The sequence below is a fragment of the Amblyraja radiata genome, chromosome 5 (genome assembly GCF_010909765.2).
Source record: "Amblyraja radiata isolate CabotCenter1 chromosome 5, sAmbRad1.1.pri, whole genome shotgun sequence".
NCBI lineage: Eukaryota > Metazoa > Chordata > Chondrichthyes > Rajiformes > Rajidae > Amblyraja > Amblyraja radiata.
In genome coordinates, this window is record NC_045960.1 from 50,828,928 (window position 1) to 50,844,639 (window position 15,712).

Here is a 15,712-nt window from a genome sequence, read left to right on the forward strand (position 1 = left end):
ATGTAGCATTAATGTTATTCCCTTATCATGTATCTAGACACCGTAAATGGCTCGATCCCAATCATGTATTGTCTTTCCACTGACTGGTTTTGCATGCAACAAAAGCTTTTCATTTTACCTCGGTACATGTGACAATAAATTAAACTGAAACTGAAACAGGAGGGAGAGAAAACAGGAAGATACAGAGTGCAGAACATACTGTAGTTCTCAACATTGTAGCGTATTGTAGCGTGTAGTTCCTTAGACAAAATCCAATATTCTCAATAGGGCAGAGGTGAATCAAATGGTACCCTAGTTTATGGTGTGCCTGTAAAGCTGCAGCAAGTAAAATTTTTATTATTTCAGTTCATATCCAGTGCACATGACAAATAAACACTGTTGGCTCTTGATTCGACACTCGACTAATTGATGTGCAGTAACCAACCAAGTGCTGTGACATAGGATTAGACTGATAAACTATTTTTCCTATCATGAATGTGATGGGCCTGATAGGCTTATTCTGCACAAGTTACTGTAAAAATTCTAAATTCTTCTGTCTTTGTGTTTCAGTCTTGGTGACCTCCATTGAGTCTAAAGAAGGGTCTCGACCCGAAACGTTGCCTATTCCTTCACTCCACAGATGCTGCTCACCCGCTGAGTTTCTCCAGCATTTTTGTCTACCTTCCATTATAAGGTAAATAACTTACAATTAAGATAGACTGACAAAGATTTCTCGGCCCTTTCAGATAGGAAGAGCAACTTTATAAATATACAAATTATTCCCAATCAAATCAGAAAAAAAGACACGACCCACAGGAGGATGCTGTTATTGAGAAAACATGCGTGCAAACAACAGGACAGAATAAAAAGGCTTTGAAGTAATTGGGTTGGGATGAATATGGTGTATTGAATGTTTATGGCTTGTGAAGTGCTGTGTGAGCACTTCAGAGTAACAGAGGTTGCATTCTTGGCACTTTCCAGCACAGTCTTGTGCATTCAATCATTTTTGTTGCAGCTCAAGCTGAAGCATGACATAAAATGCTGGAGTAACTCAGCGGGTGAGGCAGCATCTCTGGAGAGAAGGAATGGATGATGTTTCGGGTTGAGACCCTTCTTCAGACCATTCCTTCTCGCCAGAGATGCTGCCGCACCCACTGAGTTATCTGCAGTTCTTTCTTACTCAAGCTGAAGCATGTTTATTTCAAACAAAAAAAAACACCTGCATTGATACTGTTAACATTATTAATGACTCTTAAGAGAGGGAATCCAATACCAAGATGAATAACTTTAAAATCAGGACCTCTTAAGTCAGATGGAAGGAAGCACGTCATAGAGATTTGTGGCAATCTGGAATTCTTCCTCCTAAAGGATATTGCAGTCAAGTCAATTGAAAAGTTAAAAAAATACATTAAAAGATGTTGTTAAGCGCTGCAAGAGCAAGATGGGTAGACAGAGTTAAGACTCAACCCAGACATAATTTAATCAAATGGTGACCTTGGCTTGCCGGTTGAATGTTCTAATATGGTTCTAAATGGGTAGCTAAATCATGAGAAACATTAATCCAAAAGCTATACATGAAAGGTGCTAGAAATCTGAAATAAAACAGAAAATGCGGAAAATAGTAAGCAGAACAGGGAACATCTTTGGAGAGAGAAATAAAATGTAAATACATTTTCCATGGAGGCGACCTGATCTGAATATTTCTAGCAATATCCGCTTTATTTTAGTGGAAACATTGTTTCCAATAGATATTAAAGAACACTCACATATGTATTAAATAATTGTTATTTAATTGGTATTGATTGTTATAGTCAGTCTGAAGAAGGGTCTCGACCCGAAACGTCACCCATTCCTTCTCTCCAGAGATGCTGCCTGTCCCACTGAGTTACTCCAGCATTTTCTGTCTATCTTCGATTTAAACCAGCATCTGCAGTTCCTTCCTACATATTAAATAATTATTACTTTTGACAGAAGATACTCATATCTCCCATTGTATTTCTTTTGAGATAAAATTTGATGTATTAGCATTCAGAGTAGTGGCAGTGAAATAATGGACTGGGAAATGCTGGCAAGTCAGCCAGTGGTTCTGCAGACTTTGGTGCACACATTATCGCCTTTGAGACTTCCGTACCTGTCCTCTGTAGAGCTAAAGTAATAAACACAATGAGTTCAGATGCTGGCAGGTCTCATCTTTCACTGCCTTCCTGAACCCCTTATTGAGCATGATGAAATTTCACCATATCCAAAGCACAGGGATTTGTCATATAATGACCCTCAGCTTTACACCATCCACACATGGCACACCCGGTATTGACCTATCCATTATTTTAATATATATTTATGCTTTTATATTTAATGTTTATAGTTTTTATCCATTATTATTTTTTGATTGTTTAAATCAATTTTAACTGTTAATAGCTATTAGTCTCAGATATTTAAGCATAAATAATTGTCTCAATTATTTAATATTGTTGAAAAGTGTCTAACAGCACAAGCATAGAAACATCGAAAGATAGATAATAGGTGCAGGAGTGGGTCATTCGGCCCTTGGAGCCAGCACCGCCATTCAATATGATCATGGCTGATCATCCAAAATCAGTACCCCGTTCCTGCTTTCTCCTCATATCCCTTGATTCTGTCAGCCCTAAGAGTTATATCTAACTTCCTTGAATACATTTGTTCATCTCTTCATCTACAAGCAGTTGAAGAGAGACACAAGAAATTGCGGATGCTGGTATTTTGAGAAAGCACAAAGTGCTGGAGGAACTCAGTGGGTCAGGCAACGGGAATGGACAGATGTCATTCTTCATACTGACAGGGGTAGGGGGGCATACAAGCATTCAAAGGCCTTCTTGGCTGCGCAGGGTGCAGGTATTGTTCCAATTCAAACATGGGCCAGTCATGAAATTCAAGCCACAAGATTGGGGCAGCAAACATTAAGAGTGACAACGGTACTACCCTAAGGAGGTGAACATCAGTGAGATCAAGTGGATCTGGCCCTCTCCTTTTCCTGCTTGAACCTATGACATATATTTTATTTTTGATGAAGGCTAACATTACCTTTCAAATTAATTTATTTACCAATGAAAAGCTGCATTCATTTATTTCCTTCTTTGTGGGATTGAAATAATTATTTGGGCCACACACTCTACCTTATACTTCTGCTCCCGCATTTCACTCAGACATTTCTCGTCCCCCTGTTTCATTTGCTTTTTATTGGTTTACTTTTCCCTTTACTTGCTGTGGCTAAAACAAGTACATTTGCAGAATGTTAAATTAGAATTCATAAACTTTAACATTAACTCATGCATTAATATATTTAACAAATCATTAGGAGCTGTGATAATGGGAATCATGCAGACTTCTTTGGATTGTGAAGAGTGAAGAAGATTAAGGTCACAGGCATTACATTTGCTTTCTAAAACCCCTGTCTCATGGTGCGAGTCGACCCACGAGTGACCCCGAGTTTAAAACAAATTAAACTCGTGGTAATCACATACGATTAACGTAGCGGGAACGTCGGAACTCGTGGACGCAACTTAACGACTCGTGGCGCTAACGGCAGGTGCCCGTGAAACTTGTTAACTCTTGAAAATTTTCAAACATGTTTAAAGTTTTCCACGAGTCAAATTTACTGTTGAAGTTAAAAATTGAAACATTTAAACTCGTTGTAAGAACTTGGTGGCCCGCGAGTTTAGTGACTCTTGAGTCTACCGTGTTAACTCGTGAGCACTCTGAACTCGGCAGCTGGACAGAGAACAGTGATCTGGGAGATTAGTTCCGTTATCCCTCTGATGTTGATTCTTACCTGTATGGTTATGTTGTTTTTTGCCTGTTTGAGCATGTTTTAGTTTCTTTTGGATACTCCCACTTTTTCTAATAGCTTAAAGTATTGAAAAGCTTTTTACTAATCCGTTAGATTCTCAATGTTTATTTACTTCATTGCACAATAAAAGAGAGTTATTTGTTATCAAGATCAAATTGATGTCTGGAAGTCTTCATTTTAATATCACTACAAAGTCTCATGACTTGAATGTTGTGTTGTGTTCCTTTCATCACACAACACAAAATTGAGGAAGTGGCACAATATATTCACATCTTGATTCTCACAATCATTTGTGATAGTTAAGGACTCAGGTGCCTCAAATGCCGTGCTTTTTAAATGTTAAAAATTGTCCCCTCTCGGTAGATCAGAAAATAAGATAAACAGCACGGTGAATGTGAAACAAAGTCTTTATTCATCTTGTTCAATATAAAAAACGCTTTTTTGCACATATTGAGAAAAGGAGCACCACAGCAAATAACACAGTGGTCTGAAAAAGGGCTTCTCAAACATGCAAATCAACAAATGAAGCACAAATAAGTATTTCCAGTATACACTCTCATTCAGCTGAGAAATGGAGCACGAGCCTAAATTCAGGCAATAAAAGAGACAACGCAAAGCACTCAATGGCAAGTTTTGACATCTACCATCAGATAAGCAGATGCATGATAACCACTTTTTAAAGAAAAGATGCAATGAAATTACTTACACTAAAATGAAAAAATAAATCCACACTTAAAGTTAAATAAAACAAAGTCATTTTTACCATGTGATGTTTTTCAACACGTCGGTAGACGTTGTTGGCTCAAGAGTAACATGGGAGAGGAACTTGGTAACTCGGGAGACGAACTTGGAACATCGCAGAAATAACAAGTAAACGGCAAACTTAGTCATACCCGTGGGAATTCGGTTAAACTCTTGATCATAAACTTGGAATCTCGTACCCAACCACGAGTCTTTCACTCGGGGTCACTCGTGGGTCAACTCGCACCGTGAGACAGGGCCATAAATGTGTTCAAGAAGGAACTGCAGATGCTGGAAGATCGAAGGTACACAAAAATGCTGGAGAAACTCAGCGGGTGCAGCAGCATCTATGGAGCGAAGGAAATAGGCGACGTTTCGGGCCGAAACCCTTCTTCAGACTGAGCTATAAATGTATTCATTTTAATGTAATTTTTATAAAACAATTCCATACGTAGAAAAGCATTTGTGGAAAGAATACAAAATGTCTGCAGTTAATCTGTGGATGTCACAGAGATTGCATTAAGGGTCACTACATAACTTATAATGGGCCTGTCCCACTAAGGCGATTTTTTCGGAGACTGCTGGCAACTGTCATAGTCGTGGCAGGTCGCCAAAAAAACGGCGACTGGACCTCCCCACGACAATGTCTCCCTCAACCTACCTCCTAGTCAACGTCAAGCTATGGCAAGCTACCGACAACCGGCAACCCATTAGGACCGACGTCCACTTACGACCACATCTGTGACAACCTACATCCACCCGCGACAAGCTACAACAAGGTAAGACAATTCAGTCGCCGGTACCTGTCGCCGGTTGACGTAGGTTGACGTATGTAGTCGATTGATTAGACCTTTAATAATCCTTTACAGGAAATTACAGTGCCACGACAGCTTCAAGACAGACATAACACCACACATTTCCTCAAATAGCTTCCATACTTAACAAGTTAAAATACAAGTTAAAATACAATGAATGAAAAAAAGTGCAGTTATTTATGCGCATTATATAACCTTATAGCAGCTGGTATACAAGACTTCCTATGTCTCTCAGTTTTGCACATTGGTGCAATCAGTCTCTGGCTGAAGATGCTGCTCTTGATCACCTTCAGGGCATGGAGTGGGTGAGTGGGGTTGGTCATTATTCGCCGATGGAATTCACCGTGGTCAGCACCGAAACAATCTACATCATCCTGGTGACAACCTACATCATCCTGGTGACAGCACCTACGTCAGGCTACGATTGTTGGCTCCGATTGTCGCCAAAAAGTTTTGAACATTTCAAAATCCAGTGGCAACCAGAAAAAAGGAACAACTCTTTGGGTGACTGAGGACCATACAGGCGACACCCCGGCGACCATGTGGCGAAAACCTAGTCGCCTGTAGTTGCCTAAAAAATTGCCTAAGTGGACTGGGGCATAAGTTGTTTCCAATTGAGATTTATCATTTGATTCCTTAATATGGTAATTGTGCAACAATCCTCAGCTGTGTTAGGTCAGTTGAGTCTGGAAAATCAATAAATGCCACTGTAACCTTGTAAAATAATTTTCTGAGTAGGTGAGGAAATCAGGCTGTGCAAATTGTGCAAATTGTTTTCCACCCCACGTCTGCCAACTTATTTCCATTAACTATTACATCGCTGAAATATAGCAAATGCATTCTTGTCCAATGGTGAATCAATCCTGTACATGAGTTACACTTAATCAAGAAGTTTTTGCTTATGTGTAGGAAGGAACTGCAGATGCTGGTTTATACCGAAGATAGACACAAAATGTTAGAGTAAAGCCCCTGTCCCACTTTCACGACCTAATTCATGACCTCTGCCAGCATGGTCGCCACGAGGTCGTAGGAGGTCGTAGGTAGGTCGTAGCAGGCCGTGATGCTAGTCGTAGGTACTCGTGGTATCAAGTAGGTCACGGCGTTTTTTCTAGCCTGATAAAAAATGTCCACGAGTAAAAAAAAGGTTGGCATGTAAAAAAACGATACTATTTACTCGTAGGTAGGTCGTAGTAGGTCGTGATGCTATTCATAGGTAGGTGGTCGGAGGCAGTTGAAGGTAATAGCTCCGGGGTGAAAAAAAGGTCAGTGGAAAAAAAAGGTTATTTAAACAGCAGAATGTCACCTCTTTCACTCCAAGGCAGGTTCATTCATAGCTGGAGATTTTTTTGGAGAGACGACTTGTGTTTTAGAGATGGCACCAAAAAGGCAGCAGCGCAGGGGGAGGGCACAACCCTAAAAAAAAAACGGCCATGTAGGTGTTGCCCACCCAAGAGGAGGACTGGCAGGAGGTGATGCCACAGGAGGTGATAGTGCAGGAGGAGGTAGTCCTGCATGAGAGACCCCTGGAGGAGGAGACCAGGGCGGTAGTATATGTCCCCACCACCACCCCATCCTTCACTGCCTCATTTGAAGGCAGCAAAGCAGCCCTTTCTCCTGTGTCTGACACAGCATCAGAGGCAGATGCCCCATTGGTGGTGAGGGAGGGCTGGAGGAAGGTTATGCCCTACACCTTCACCAGGCAGCAGGAGGGGGACCTTGAGGAATGGCTCCAACAGAATGCCATCCTGTACAAAAAGGGAAATGAGGGGTACAGGGACAGGTACAAGGATGGCATGCTTGCCATCCACTGCCCCACATGTGTGCTTAAAGTTCCATCTTTAGTCAAACCCCAGCGCCACTCTCTTCCAGTCATCTGGTTTACTGGGACAGTCCATCACATCATCTCCATTCACCCATTGAAACCTCTTCTTGTGCTTCCTCTTCAACCTTGCTCTTCCCCTTCTGCCTTTCTTAAAAGGCTGCTGAAGCAAAAGGGCCACTGCAAACAGCAGTAAAATGTTCATGGTCGAAGCTAGTCTTCAACATAGTCAAAGGAGGCCGAAGGGAGTCTTCTTCATAGTCAAGTTCAAGTTCAAGTTAGTTTATTGTCATGTGTCCCTGTATAGGACAATGAAATTCTTGCTTTGCTTAAGCACACAGAAAATAGTAGGCATTTACTACAAAACAGATAAATGTGTCCATGAGTCGTGGGAGGTCTTCAACATAGTCGTAGGAGATTGTACACATTGTCGTGGAAGGTCGTAGGAGGTCCTAGGTTACCGCGACCATGATTTTTTTTAGGTCGTTTAAAGTCATCAGAGGTCGCGAATTAGGTCATGAAAGTGGGACAAAGGCTTAACTCAATGAGGCAGGCAGCATCTCTGGATAGAAGGAATGGGTGACGTTTCATATTGAGACCCTTCTTCAGATTAAGAGTCAGGGTATAGCTAGACATAAAGATATGGAAGGGTAAAGTGCGAATACAGATCAAAAGGAACGATAATCAAGGAAAATATAGAATGGTTCATTGTCAGCTGAAGGGAAGGAGACAACGAGGCATACAATCAGTAGAATTTAATCAGGCGGATAGTAAAACTAGTTGGAGAACTAGGTTGTGGGAGCGGCGGAGAGAGAGGGGAAGCAAGGTTTACTTAAAGTTAGAGAAATCAATATTCATATCACTGGGGTGTAAGCTGCCCAAGCAAAATATGAGGTGCTGTTCCTCGAATTTGCGCTGGGCCTTACTCTGACAATGGTGGAGGCCCAGGACAGAAATGGCAGTATGGGACTGGGAGGGGAAGTTAAAGTGTTTAGCAACTGGGAGATCACATAGGCCTATGTGGACTGAGCAGAGGTGTTCAGCAAAAGATCGCTGAGCCTGCGCTTTGTCTCACCGATATATAGGAGTCCACACCTAGAATAGCAGATAGTCGATGAGATTGGAGAAGGTGCCTCTGCCTCACCTAAAAGGACTGCCAGGGTCGAGGGAGGAGGTATAGGGACAGGGGGGGAAGAACCTGGGAAGGGGGTAGTTTGGATGAGAAAGGACAAATTAACCAGGGAGTTGTGGAGGGAATGGTCTCTGCGGAAAGTGGAGATGGGAAAATGTGGCTAGCGGTGGGATCCCATTGGAGGTGGGAAACCATGTCTTTCGATGCAATAACTATAAGATTAAAATTTAGGCTATCATAATTGGAGCACTTTCACAAGTTTTTAAGGTTCATTTTTCTCCATTATTACTAATATGAGAAATATTTATTGATTTGGTTTAGATTAGTGAGTATAAAAGGCTATTGTTGAAAACTTGGATTCAGTACAGACTTTTTGGACACCAGACAGAAATTGAATAAACACAGTTTCTGAAGATCAAGTGCAAAGGTGTTTTCAATCTAATCTAATGATAACAATGTACTAAAAGGTGTTTGTTGATTTTGGCTTTGGTCCATCTCATGCAAGCAGCATGGTTTATTATTTTTATCTTTGAGCAAAGAAGTTTCTGGAAGATTCAGATCAGAGCAACAATGTTTAAGATCTTTACAGGAAGACATTTGGCATGATGAGCATTTAATGCCCTACCTTTTGGAAATCTTAACAAATAGGAAATGATAATAGACTCCATAGCATTTGTTTTCTGACAGCTACAAATTTATATTGGTTTATTATCGTTGCGTGCACAGTGAAAAACATTGTTTTATGTGCACGCAAATGAGACCATATATGAGTATGTCAAGATAGTGCAGAAGAGAAAAAGAAAGGGAATGCAGAATATGGTGTTACTGCTGCAGAGAAAGTACAGATGAAAAATGTGTAATGGCCACAAGTTAGTTTGAGCGATCAGGAATAAATCAGCATATGAGAGGCTCGTTCAAGAGTTTGATAGAAGCAGGGAAGAGGCTGTTCTTGAATCCAATGGTTTGAGCTGTCAAGCATTTGTATTTCTGCCCATAAAGCAAAGTGCTGGAGGAACTGCGAAGGCCAAGTCAGTCTTAAGAAGGGTCCCAATCTGAAACATTATCTGACCATTTTCCTCCACAGATGCTGCCTGGCCTGCTCTTCTAGCACGTTGTTTCTGTTCAAGATTCCAGCATTTGCAATCTATTTTGTCTCTATATGTTCTATCTGATGGCGGAGGAGAAAAAATTCTCAGTAATTTATTCAGAGAAGAAATAAATGTTGCTGCCAATGGGGCTGGGATGGCAGAGGCTGGGTTGTGTGATGGACTGGGCTACATCCATAATTTTCCACAATTTCCTTTCCCCTTGGGTAAAGCAGTTGCCATACCAAACTGTGATGCATCCAAATAAAATGCTTTGTGCATCTGCAGAAATTGGTAACAGTCAATGGAGGTAAGCCTAATTTCATAGACTACTGAGGAAATAGAGGTGACAGTGTGCTTTCTTGGACATGGCATCAATGTGGTTGGATCTGGAAAAATTGTTGGTGATATTTAAATGCAGGAACTTGAAGCTTTCAACCTTTTCAACTTCAGCACCATTGTTGCAGACTCAGTTCCTGAAGTGGGTGACCTTGTCCTTTGATTTTCTGATATTAAGGGAGGGATTGCTGTCTTGACACGATGTTACTAAGCTCTGCACCTTCATTTACTTTATCTCATTATTGTTCAAGATCCAGCCCATGCAGTGGTGTCATTTGCAAACCTGTAAATGGAACTAGAACAGAATTTGGCCACACAACCATACAGGGAGTATAGTAAGGGGTTGAGTATGTTGCCTTGCAGTTTACCAATGGTGAGAATTATCGTGGAGGAGGTGTTGTCGCCTAAACTTAATGATTGCAGTTTTTGTAGATGGGAGCTGCTGAGTCCTAGATCGAGGACTTTGCAGATAAGTTTGATGGGAATTATGGTTTTGAAGGTGGTTAGAGTCAACAAACAGGAGTCTGACATAGGTGTTCTTGTTATCCAAATGTTCCAGGGATGAGTGTAAAGCCAGATAAATTATTCCTGCCATGGATTTGTAGCAGCAGTAGATCTCGGCTGTCTGGGTGGCTGGAGTTGATGTGTGCCATGACCAGCCTCTCGAAGCACTTCATGATAATAGAAGTCAAAGCCAAAGAGTAGTAGTCATTCAAGCATGCCACCTTGCTTTTCTTTGGTTCCGGGATAACAGTGGTCTTCTTAAAGCAGGTTGGAGTTGGGAGAGCTTAAAGATAACTGCGAATACCCCCGTCATCTGGTTTAGTTTAGTTCAGTGATACAGCGCGGAAACAGCCTACCGGGTCCGCGCCGACCAGCGATCCCCGCATATCAACACTATTATTAACACTATCCTACACAGAGAAGGGACGATTTATACATTTACCAAGCCAATTAATCTGCATATCAGTACGTCTTTGGAGTGTGGGAGGAAACCGAAGATCCCAGAGAAAACCCACGCAGGTTCTGAAGTCGCAGAGGGGTATTCCATCCAAGACAGTCGCTTTCCAAGGGTTCACGCTGATCGCCAACATTGACTGTGAGAACTGGTGCATCCAAGATTATCAAGATCGATGATCTTGTTGGGGATGGATGCGTTGTTTCCAGCAATTCTGCCAGGCTTCACTTTGTAGCCCGTTATAGCATGCACGCCTTACCACAAATGATGGCTGCCTGTATGGTTAGTCTGGGACACTAATTTGATCCGGTTTGTCTCTTTGTCTCTTGATGTCTGTGATGGCTTTGCAAAAGTTGCACCTAGATTTCTCATGCAGTTCAGAGTCACCCGATTTGAACACCTCATATTCAGACTTAAAATAGGAAGTGGATTTCCTGGTTCATCCATGGTTTCCAGTTGGGGAACACTTAGATTGACATGTTCCTTCTCTCCAGAGATGCTGCCTGTCCGCTGAGTTACTCCAGCATTTTGTGTCTAACTTAGATTGAAATCTTTGACATGAAGTCCTCTACACATTTATTGATGAAGTCCGTGACGGCATTAGCATACTTATTTTGGTTCGCTGCTAAGTCCTAATGTGGACTAGTCCATCATCTGGAAACGAGAATCTCGACCAGAATGATCAGGATGTCAATCAGTATCCAACATTGATTTGATAAAATCACTATTATATTTGAAGTTACCAATGCACAAAAATTCTACCCTGCTTGTCAACCTGTTCTTTGCAGTAGAAATATGTTCTTTCCCCATCCCCTCCCCCAACCACCACCTCCAATGAATGTAGATAGGTACAACAGACGGCCTGGGGATGGGGATGTGGGGGAGGGATATAAAAGGCCTTTTTCTGTGTTGTACAACTTTACGACTCCATGATACCATAACTATCCCACATGACAGAGCAGTTGGTACGTGGCAACTGAGATCACAATCATATTAGTGCATCTTGAGGCCATTCTTGATATATCTTGATGATGTACACTGGAGCCTCACACAGCACTGCACTAATGGCCTATTTACATTGTGTTCATATCTACAGCCTTCTTAACTGATAATCATAATTATTAAAAGCAGTAGAAATAGATTTTAGTAAAAAAATAAAAAATATTTTTAAAGTGAGTGTTCTTAAAAATGAATTAAAATTGAGTAAGATAAATAAAAATAACCAACCACTTACCATTTCAATCCAGGTCAGTGTCACCATTCAAATGAATGAGACTGTGCCGCATACACCAGCTATGGGATCTGAGCATTGCCATGTTTGGTATGAAGCTGGCAAGCTGGATGTTAAAACATCCAGCTCTTCAGCTCAGCAAGATTGAGCTTGAGCCCTAGACATGGTAAAGAGACCAGCAACAGGATAGAACGTCACATTGACTCTGACCAATATGTCTAAAGTGTCTAATGTGTCTGGTCCCAGAGTAAGGAAAGGACAGTGTGCCTGATGACACCCATTACTGGAGGGAATCTGATCTCTAGCCTGTTTCGGACTTTCGCATTGTAAAGTGAAGGTGCAGGTGCAGGCGGTAGAAACATGAGTACATGAGATGTCACACATGCAGAGAGATCGAACATTTCTCCAGATACCCCGACTGCCCGAGAAATAGAGCACCCAACAGCCGTCCACGTTTCCGACAACATGACCAGCTAATCAGACAGAAGGCTGGGGTCAGGAGCCAGGACGTCTGCGACATTGAGTTCAAGATGTCCGCTTCACCGCTGCCTGAGCCAGTAAACGATGACTTTGATGTATTCTACATTGATGCCGTGATTGACGCTGTGATTGATTCGACGTGTGAATGGGGACAGCTGTGCAGCATTAACAATGTGGACATTGAGTTCAAACTTGACTCTGAAGCTCAAGTTGACATCCTGCCAGAGAACTTGGTCAGAAAGACTGGTCTTGCATTAATGAACACTAATGTAACACTGAGGTCATACTCTGGACATACAATGAAGCCTGTGGGACAGGCAAAGGGGAACATTAAATTAGGTTAGAAGGAATATAGGGTTGTCTTTCAAATAGTGAGGGGGGGATGTGACCCATATTTGGGAAACTGACGTGTGAAAAGTTAGGGCTTCTTGTGCGAAATGAGGCGGTTGATGGTGTGAGTGCGAGACCATCATACACTGAAAATCATTGAGGAAAACTGCGAGATTTTCCAAGGGCTGGGAAGGCTAAAAAAACATGAGTACAACATAGCGCTGCAAGAGAACATGCAACCTAAGCAAAATCCGCCCCGCACCACCCCCTATAAGATCAGGGATAAGGTCAAAGCCGAATTAGAGCGCATGGAAAGCTTTAGAGTCATAAAGCCCATGAATGAACCGACAGATTGGGTGAATTCAATGACTGTTGTTAGCAAGCCTAATGGCGAAGTCCGCATATGCCTTGACCCACGTGACCTCAATGCGGCCATTCGCAGGGAGCATTTCCCGATGCCGACGTTCGAGAACATTGCAGCCCGTAAGCCAAAGGCAAAACGGTTCTCGAAATTTGACGCTACAAGTGGGTACTGGCAGTTCCCACTGAGCGATGACAGCTCGCGTCTGACCACATTTAATACTCCCTTTGGGAAATACCGATATCTCGTGCTTCCATTTGGAATCTCATCCGCAAGTGAGATTTGGCAGCCCTGATTGAATGGCGGAGAGACTTGATGGACCTTGAATGGCCTCATTCTGCTCCTATAACCTTATGAACTTAATTAGCAGATCAGACCAATATTGTCACTTACTATGAATAGGTTTATGTTTCAGGTCATGTTAAAAGGCATTTTAGTCAGCCAAGCCATTATGCTATGTGGCTAAAGATACACACAAAAAGCTGGAACAACTCAGTGGGACAGACAGCATCTCTGGAGAGAAGGAATCGGTGACGTTTCGAGTTGAGACCCTTCTTCAGTCTCGACCCAAAATGTCGCCTAATCCTTCTCTTCAAAGATGCTGCCTGTCCGGTGAGTTACTCCAACTTTTTAAGCCTCTCTTCAGTTTAAACCAGCATCCAGTGGCGGACTGGCCAGGGTGTCAGCTTGCCCGATGGCAAGCGGGCCCCTGATGAAGTAATAGCAAGTGATGGCAAGTGTGCCCCTGTTAAATGATAGCATTGTAGTTGTGGGTGGGCCCCCTTTGTCTCCTGGCAACCAATATTTTTAGACCCAGTCCGCCACTGCCAGCATCTGCAATTCCTTCCTACACATGCAGTGCGGTTAAGCAGGTCTGCAGAACAATAAAATGTGTAAAAAGGAACTGCAGATGCTGATTTAAACCAGTCTGAAGAAGGGTCTCGACCCGATAGGTCACCTATTCCTTCTCTCCAGAGATGCTCGCTGAGTTACTCCAGCTTTTTGTGTCCCTCTGCAGAACAGTATGCTGAGAACCATGGGAATATAAACCATGATGTCCATAGACAAGTGTAAGAAATAAATTCATAACATCATCTGAGCCAGAGATTCATTCTGAACTGACATGTAGTGCTACTATGGTAGAAATAAATGCAAATGACCACAATGCAGATCCATCAATCAGTGATTGAATAGATAAGTGTAGCATGATTAAGTGTGTCTGTCTGTCTGTCTGTCCCAGGATCTGATGTGTTCTTTGACTTGCCTCAAAGGTATAAAGCTTCTGGGTAAAATACACTTAAAGGGATATTGATCAGGGCGCTCAGAAAAGACAGCATATTAGATACCAAGTCATTCTTGTTTAGTAACTCCTGAATCCGTTACATATTTTGGCATATTTATGCTTCACATACTCTGGCACAGGAAAATCACATATATTTTTACAGGTAATAAACATGCTTTTCAGCTTTATTCCAGTCTTAACACTTAATCTATCAAGCATTTTGGTCTGATTCCTTGATGATAAACTATTCTTGAATAGTATTTGAAGGAATATGTTTGCATAGTTGTGAGTATAGCAAATAGTATTCAATTTCACTATGTGTCATATTTCCTATGAAACTGTAAAGCCAATGCCCACAGATGTGCTGCATGGAAATATTACACTCAGTCCAAAATATCCCACTATGAAATGATTCCAAGAATAATTAACCCTGTTTATGTAAAATATTTAGTGTGACACAAAAGATGTTTTCATTTAAATGTGGAACTGAATTCACATAAGAACATGGTCCAAATCTAACTTTGTTGTAATATCTGGAAGTCTAAGATAACATTAAAAAATTCTGCTCATCTAATTCATTAATTTTTCTGCTTGAATATTGGCTTGATATTGATCTCAACATCATCTTGGACGTACTTATTTGCCAGGCAACGCACAAAGGCACCAGCAACATAAATACATAAATCCGTTAAATGAAGCCTCGTCATCCTGGGAGTTATAGTGTCCATAATTGGTGGAGGGAAGTCTCTGCCTAAAATAACTGCTGGTCCGCTGTTAAATAACAATAAAGAGGAATGCTTATTTCTAGCTCTTCTAACAATTTTCTGTATTCTTGCATTCAAGAGGAACAAGCATACAGTGACACCTCAGATAATAGTGATCTAGAAATTTGATCAACTGTGTATCAACTGTTTCTCTTACAAGCCGCGGTCCCCAGTCAGGAAGCGGCCGTTCCAGGTGGCCCAGCCGCTGAGAGGACTCTCCCGACGCCGGGGCAACACCACCCGGTGAGAACGGCCAGGAACATCGGGCCTCCGTAGAGGCAATAGCGGTGGCCTCAATAGGCCTGACTTTGGGTGAACTGGGGATGGGGACTGGACATTGTGCCTTCCCCCACAGTGGTAACCATTGTGGGGGGATGATTTTTTTTGTGTGTCAGTAAACATGTTAGTCTGTGTCCAAGATGGCTGTCGGAAGGGAGAGTGGACGCTGGCGCGCTTTAGCTGCCGCTGCTCTCTCTTCACATTGTGTTTTTGATTTTTTTGTCTTTGGATTGAATTCTGTTTTTAATTTGTGTTTTGTTGATGTCTTTATTATTTATTTTTTTCCGATTA

General features: G+C 41.9%; 1 long non-coding RNA gene across 1 annotated transcript; it reads right to left on the reverse strand.

The window, feature by feature from the left end:
- Positions 1 to 1,796: 1,796 nt before the first annotated feature.
- On the reverse strand, positions 1,797 to 13,520 carry LOC116972832. Its single transcript, XR_004411905.1, has 3 exons — positions 13,490 to 13,520; positions 11,631 to 11,635; positions 1,797 to 1,807 (listed from the first exon to the last, which is right to left on the reverse strand). It is a non-coding gene; the product is annotated as an uncharacterized LOC116972832 (long non-coding RNA).
- Between the last annotated feature and the right edge of the window lie 2,192 nt (positions 13,521 to 15,712).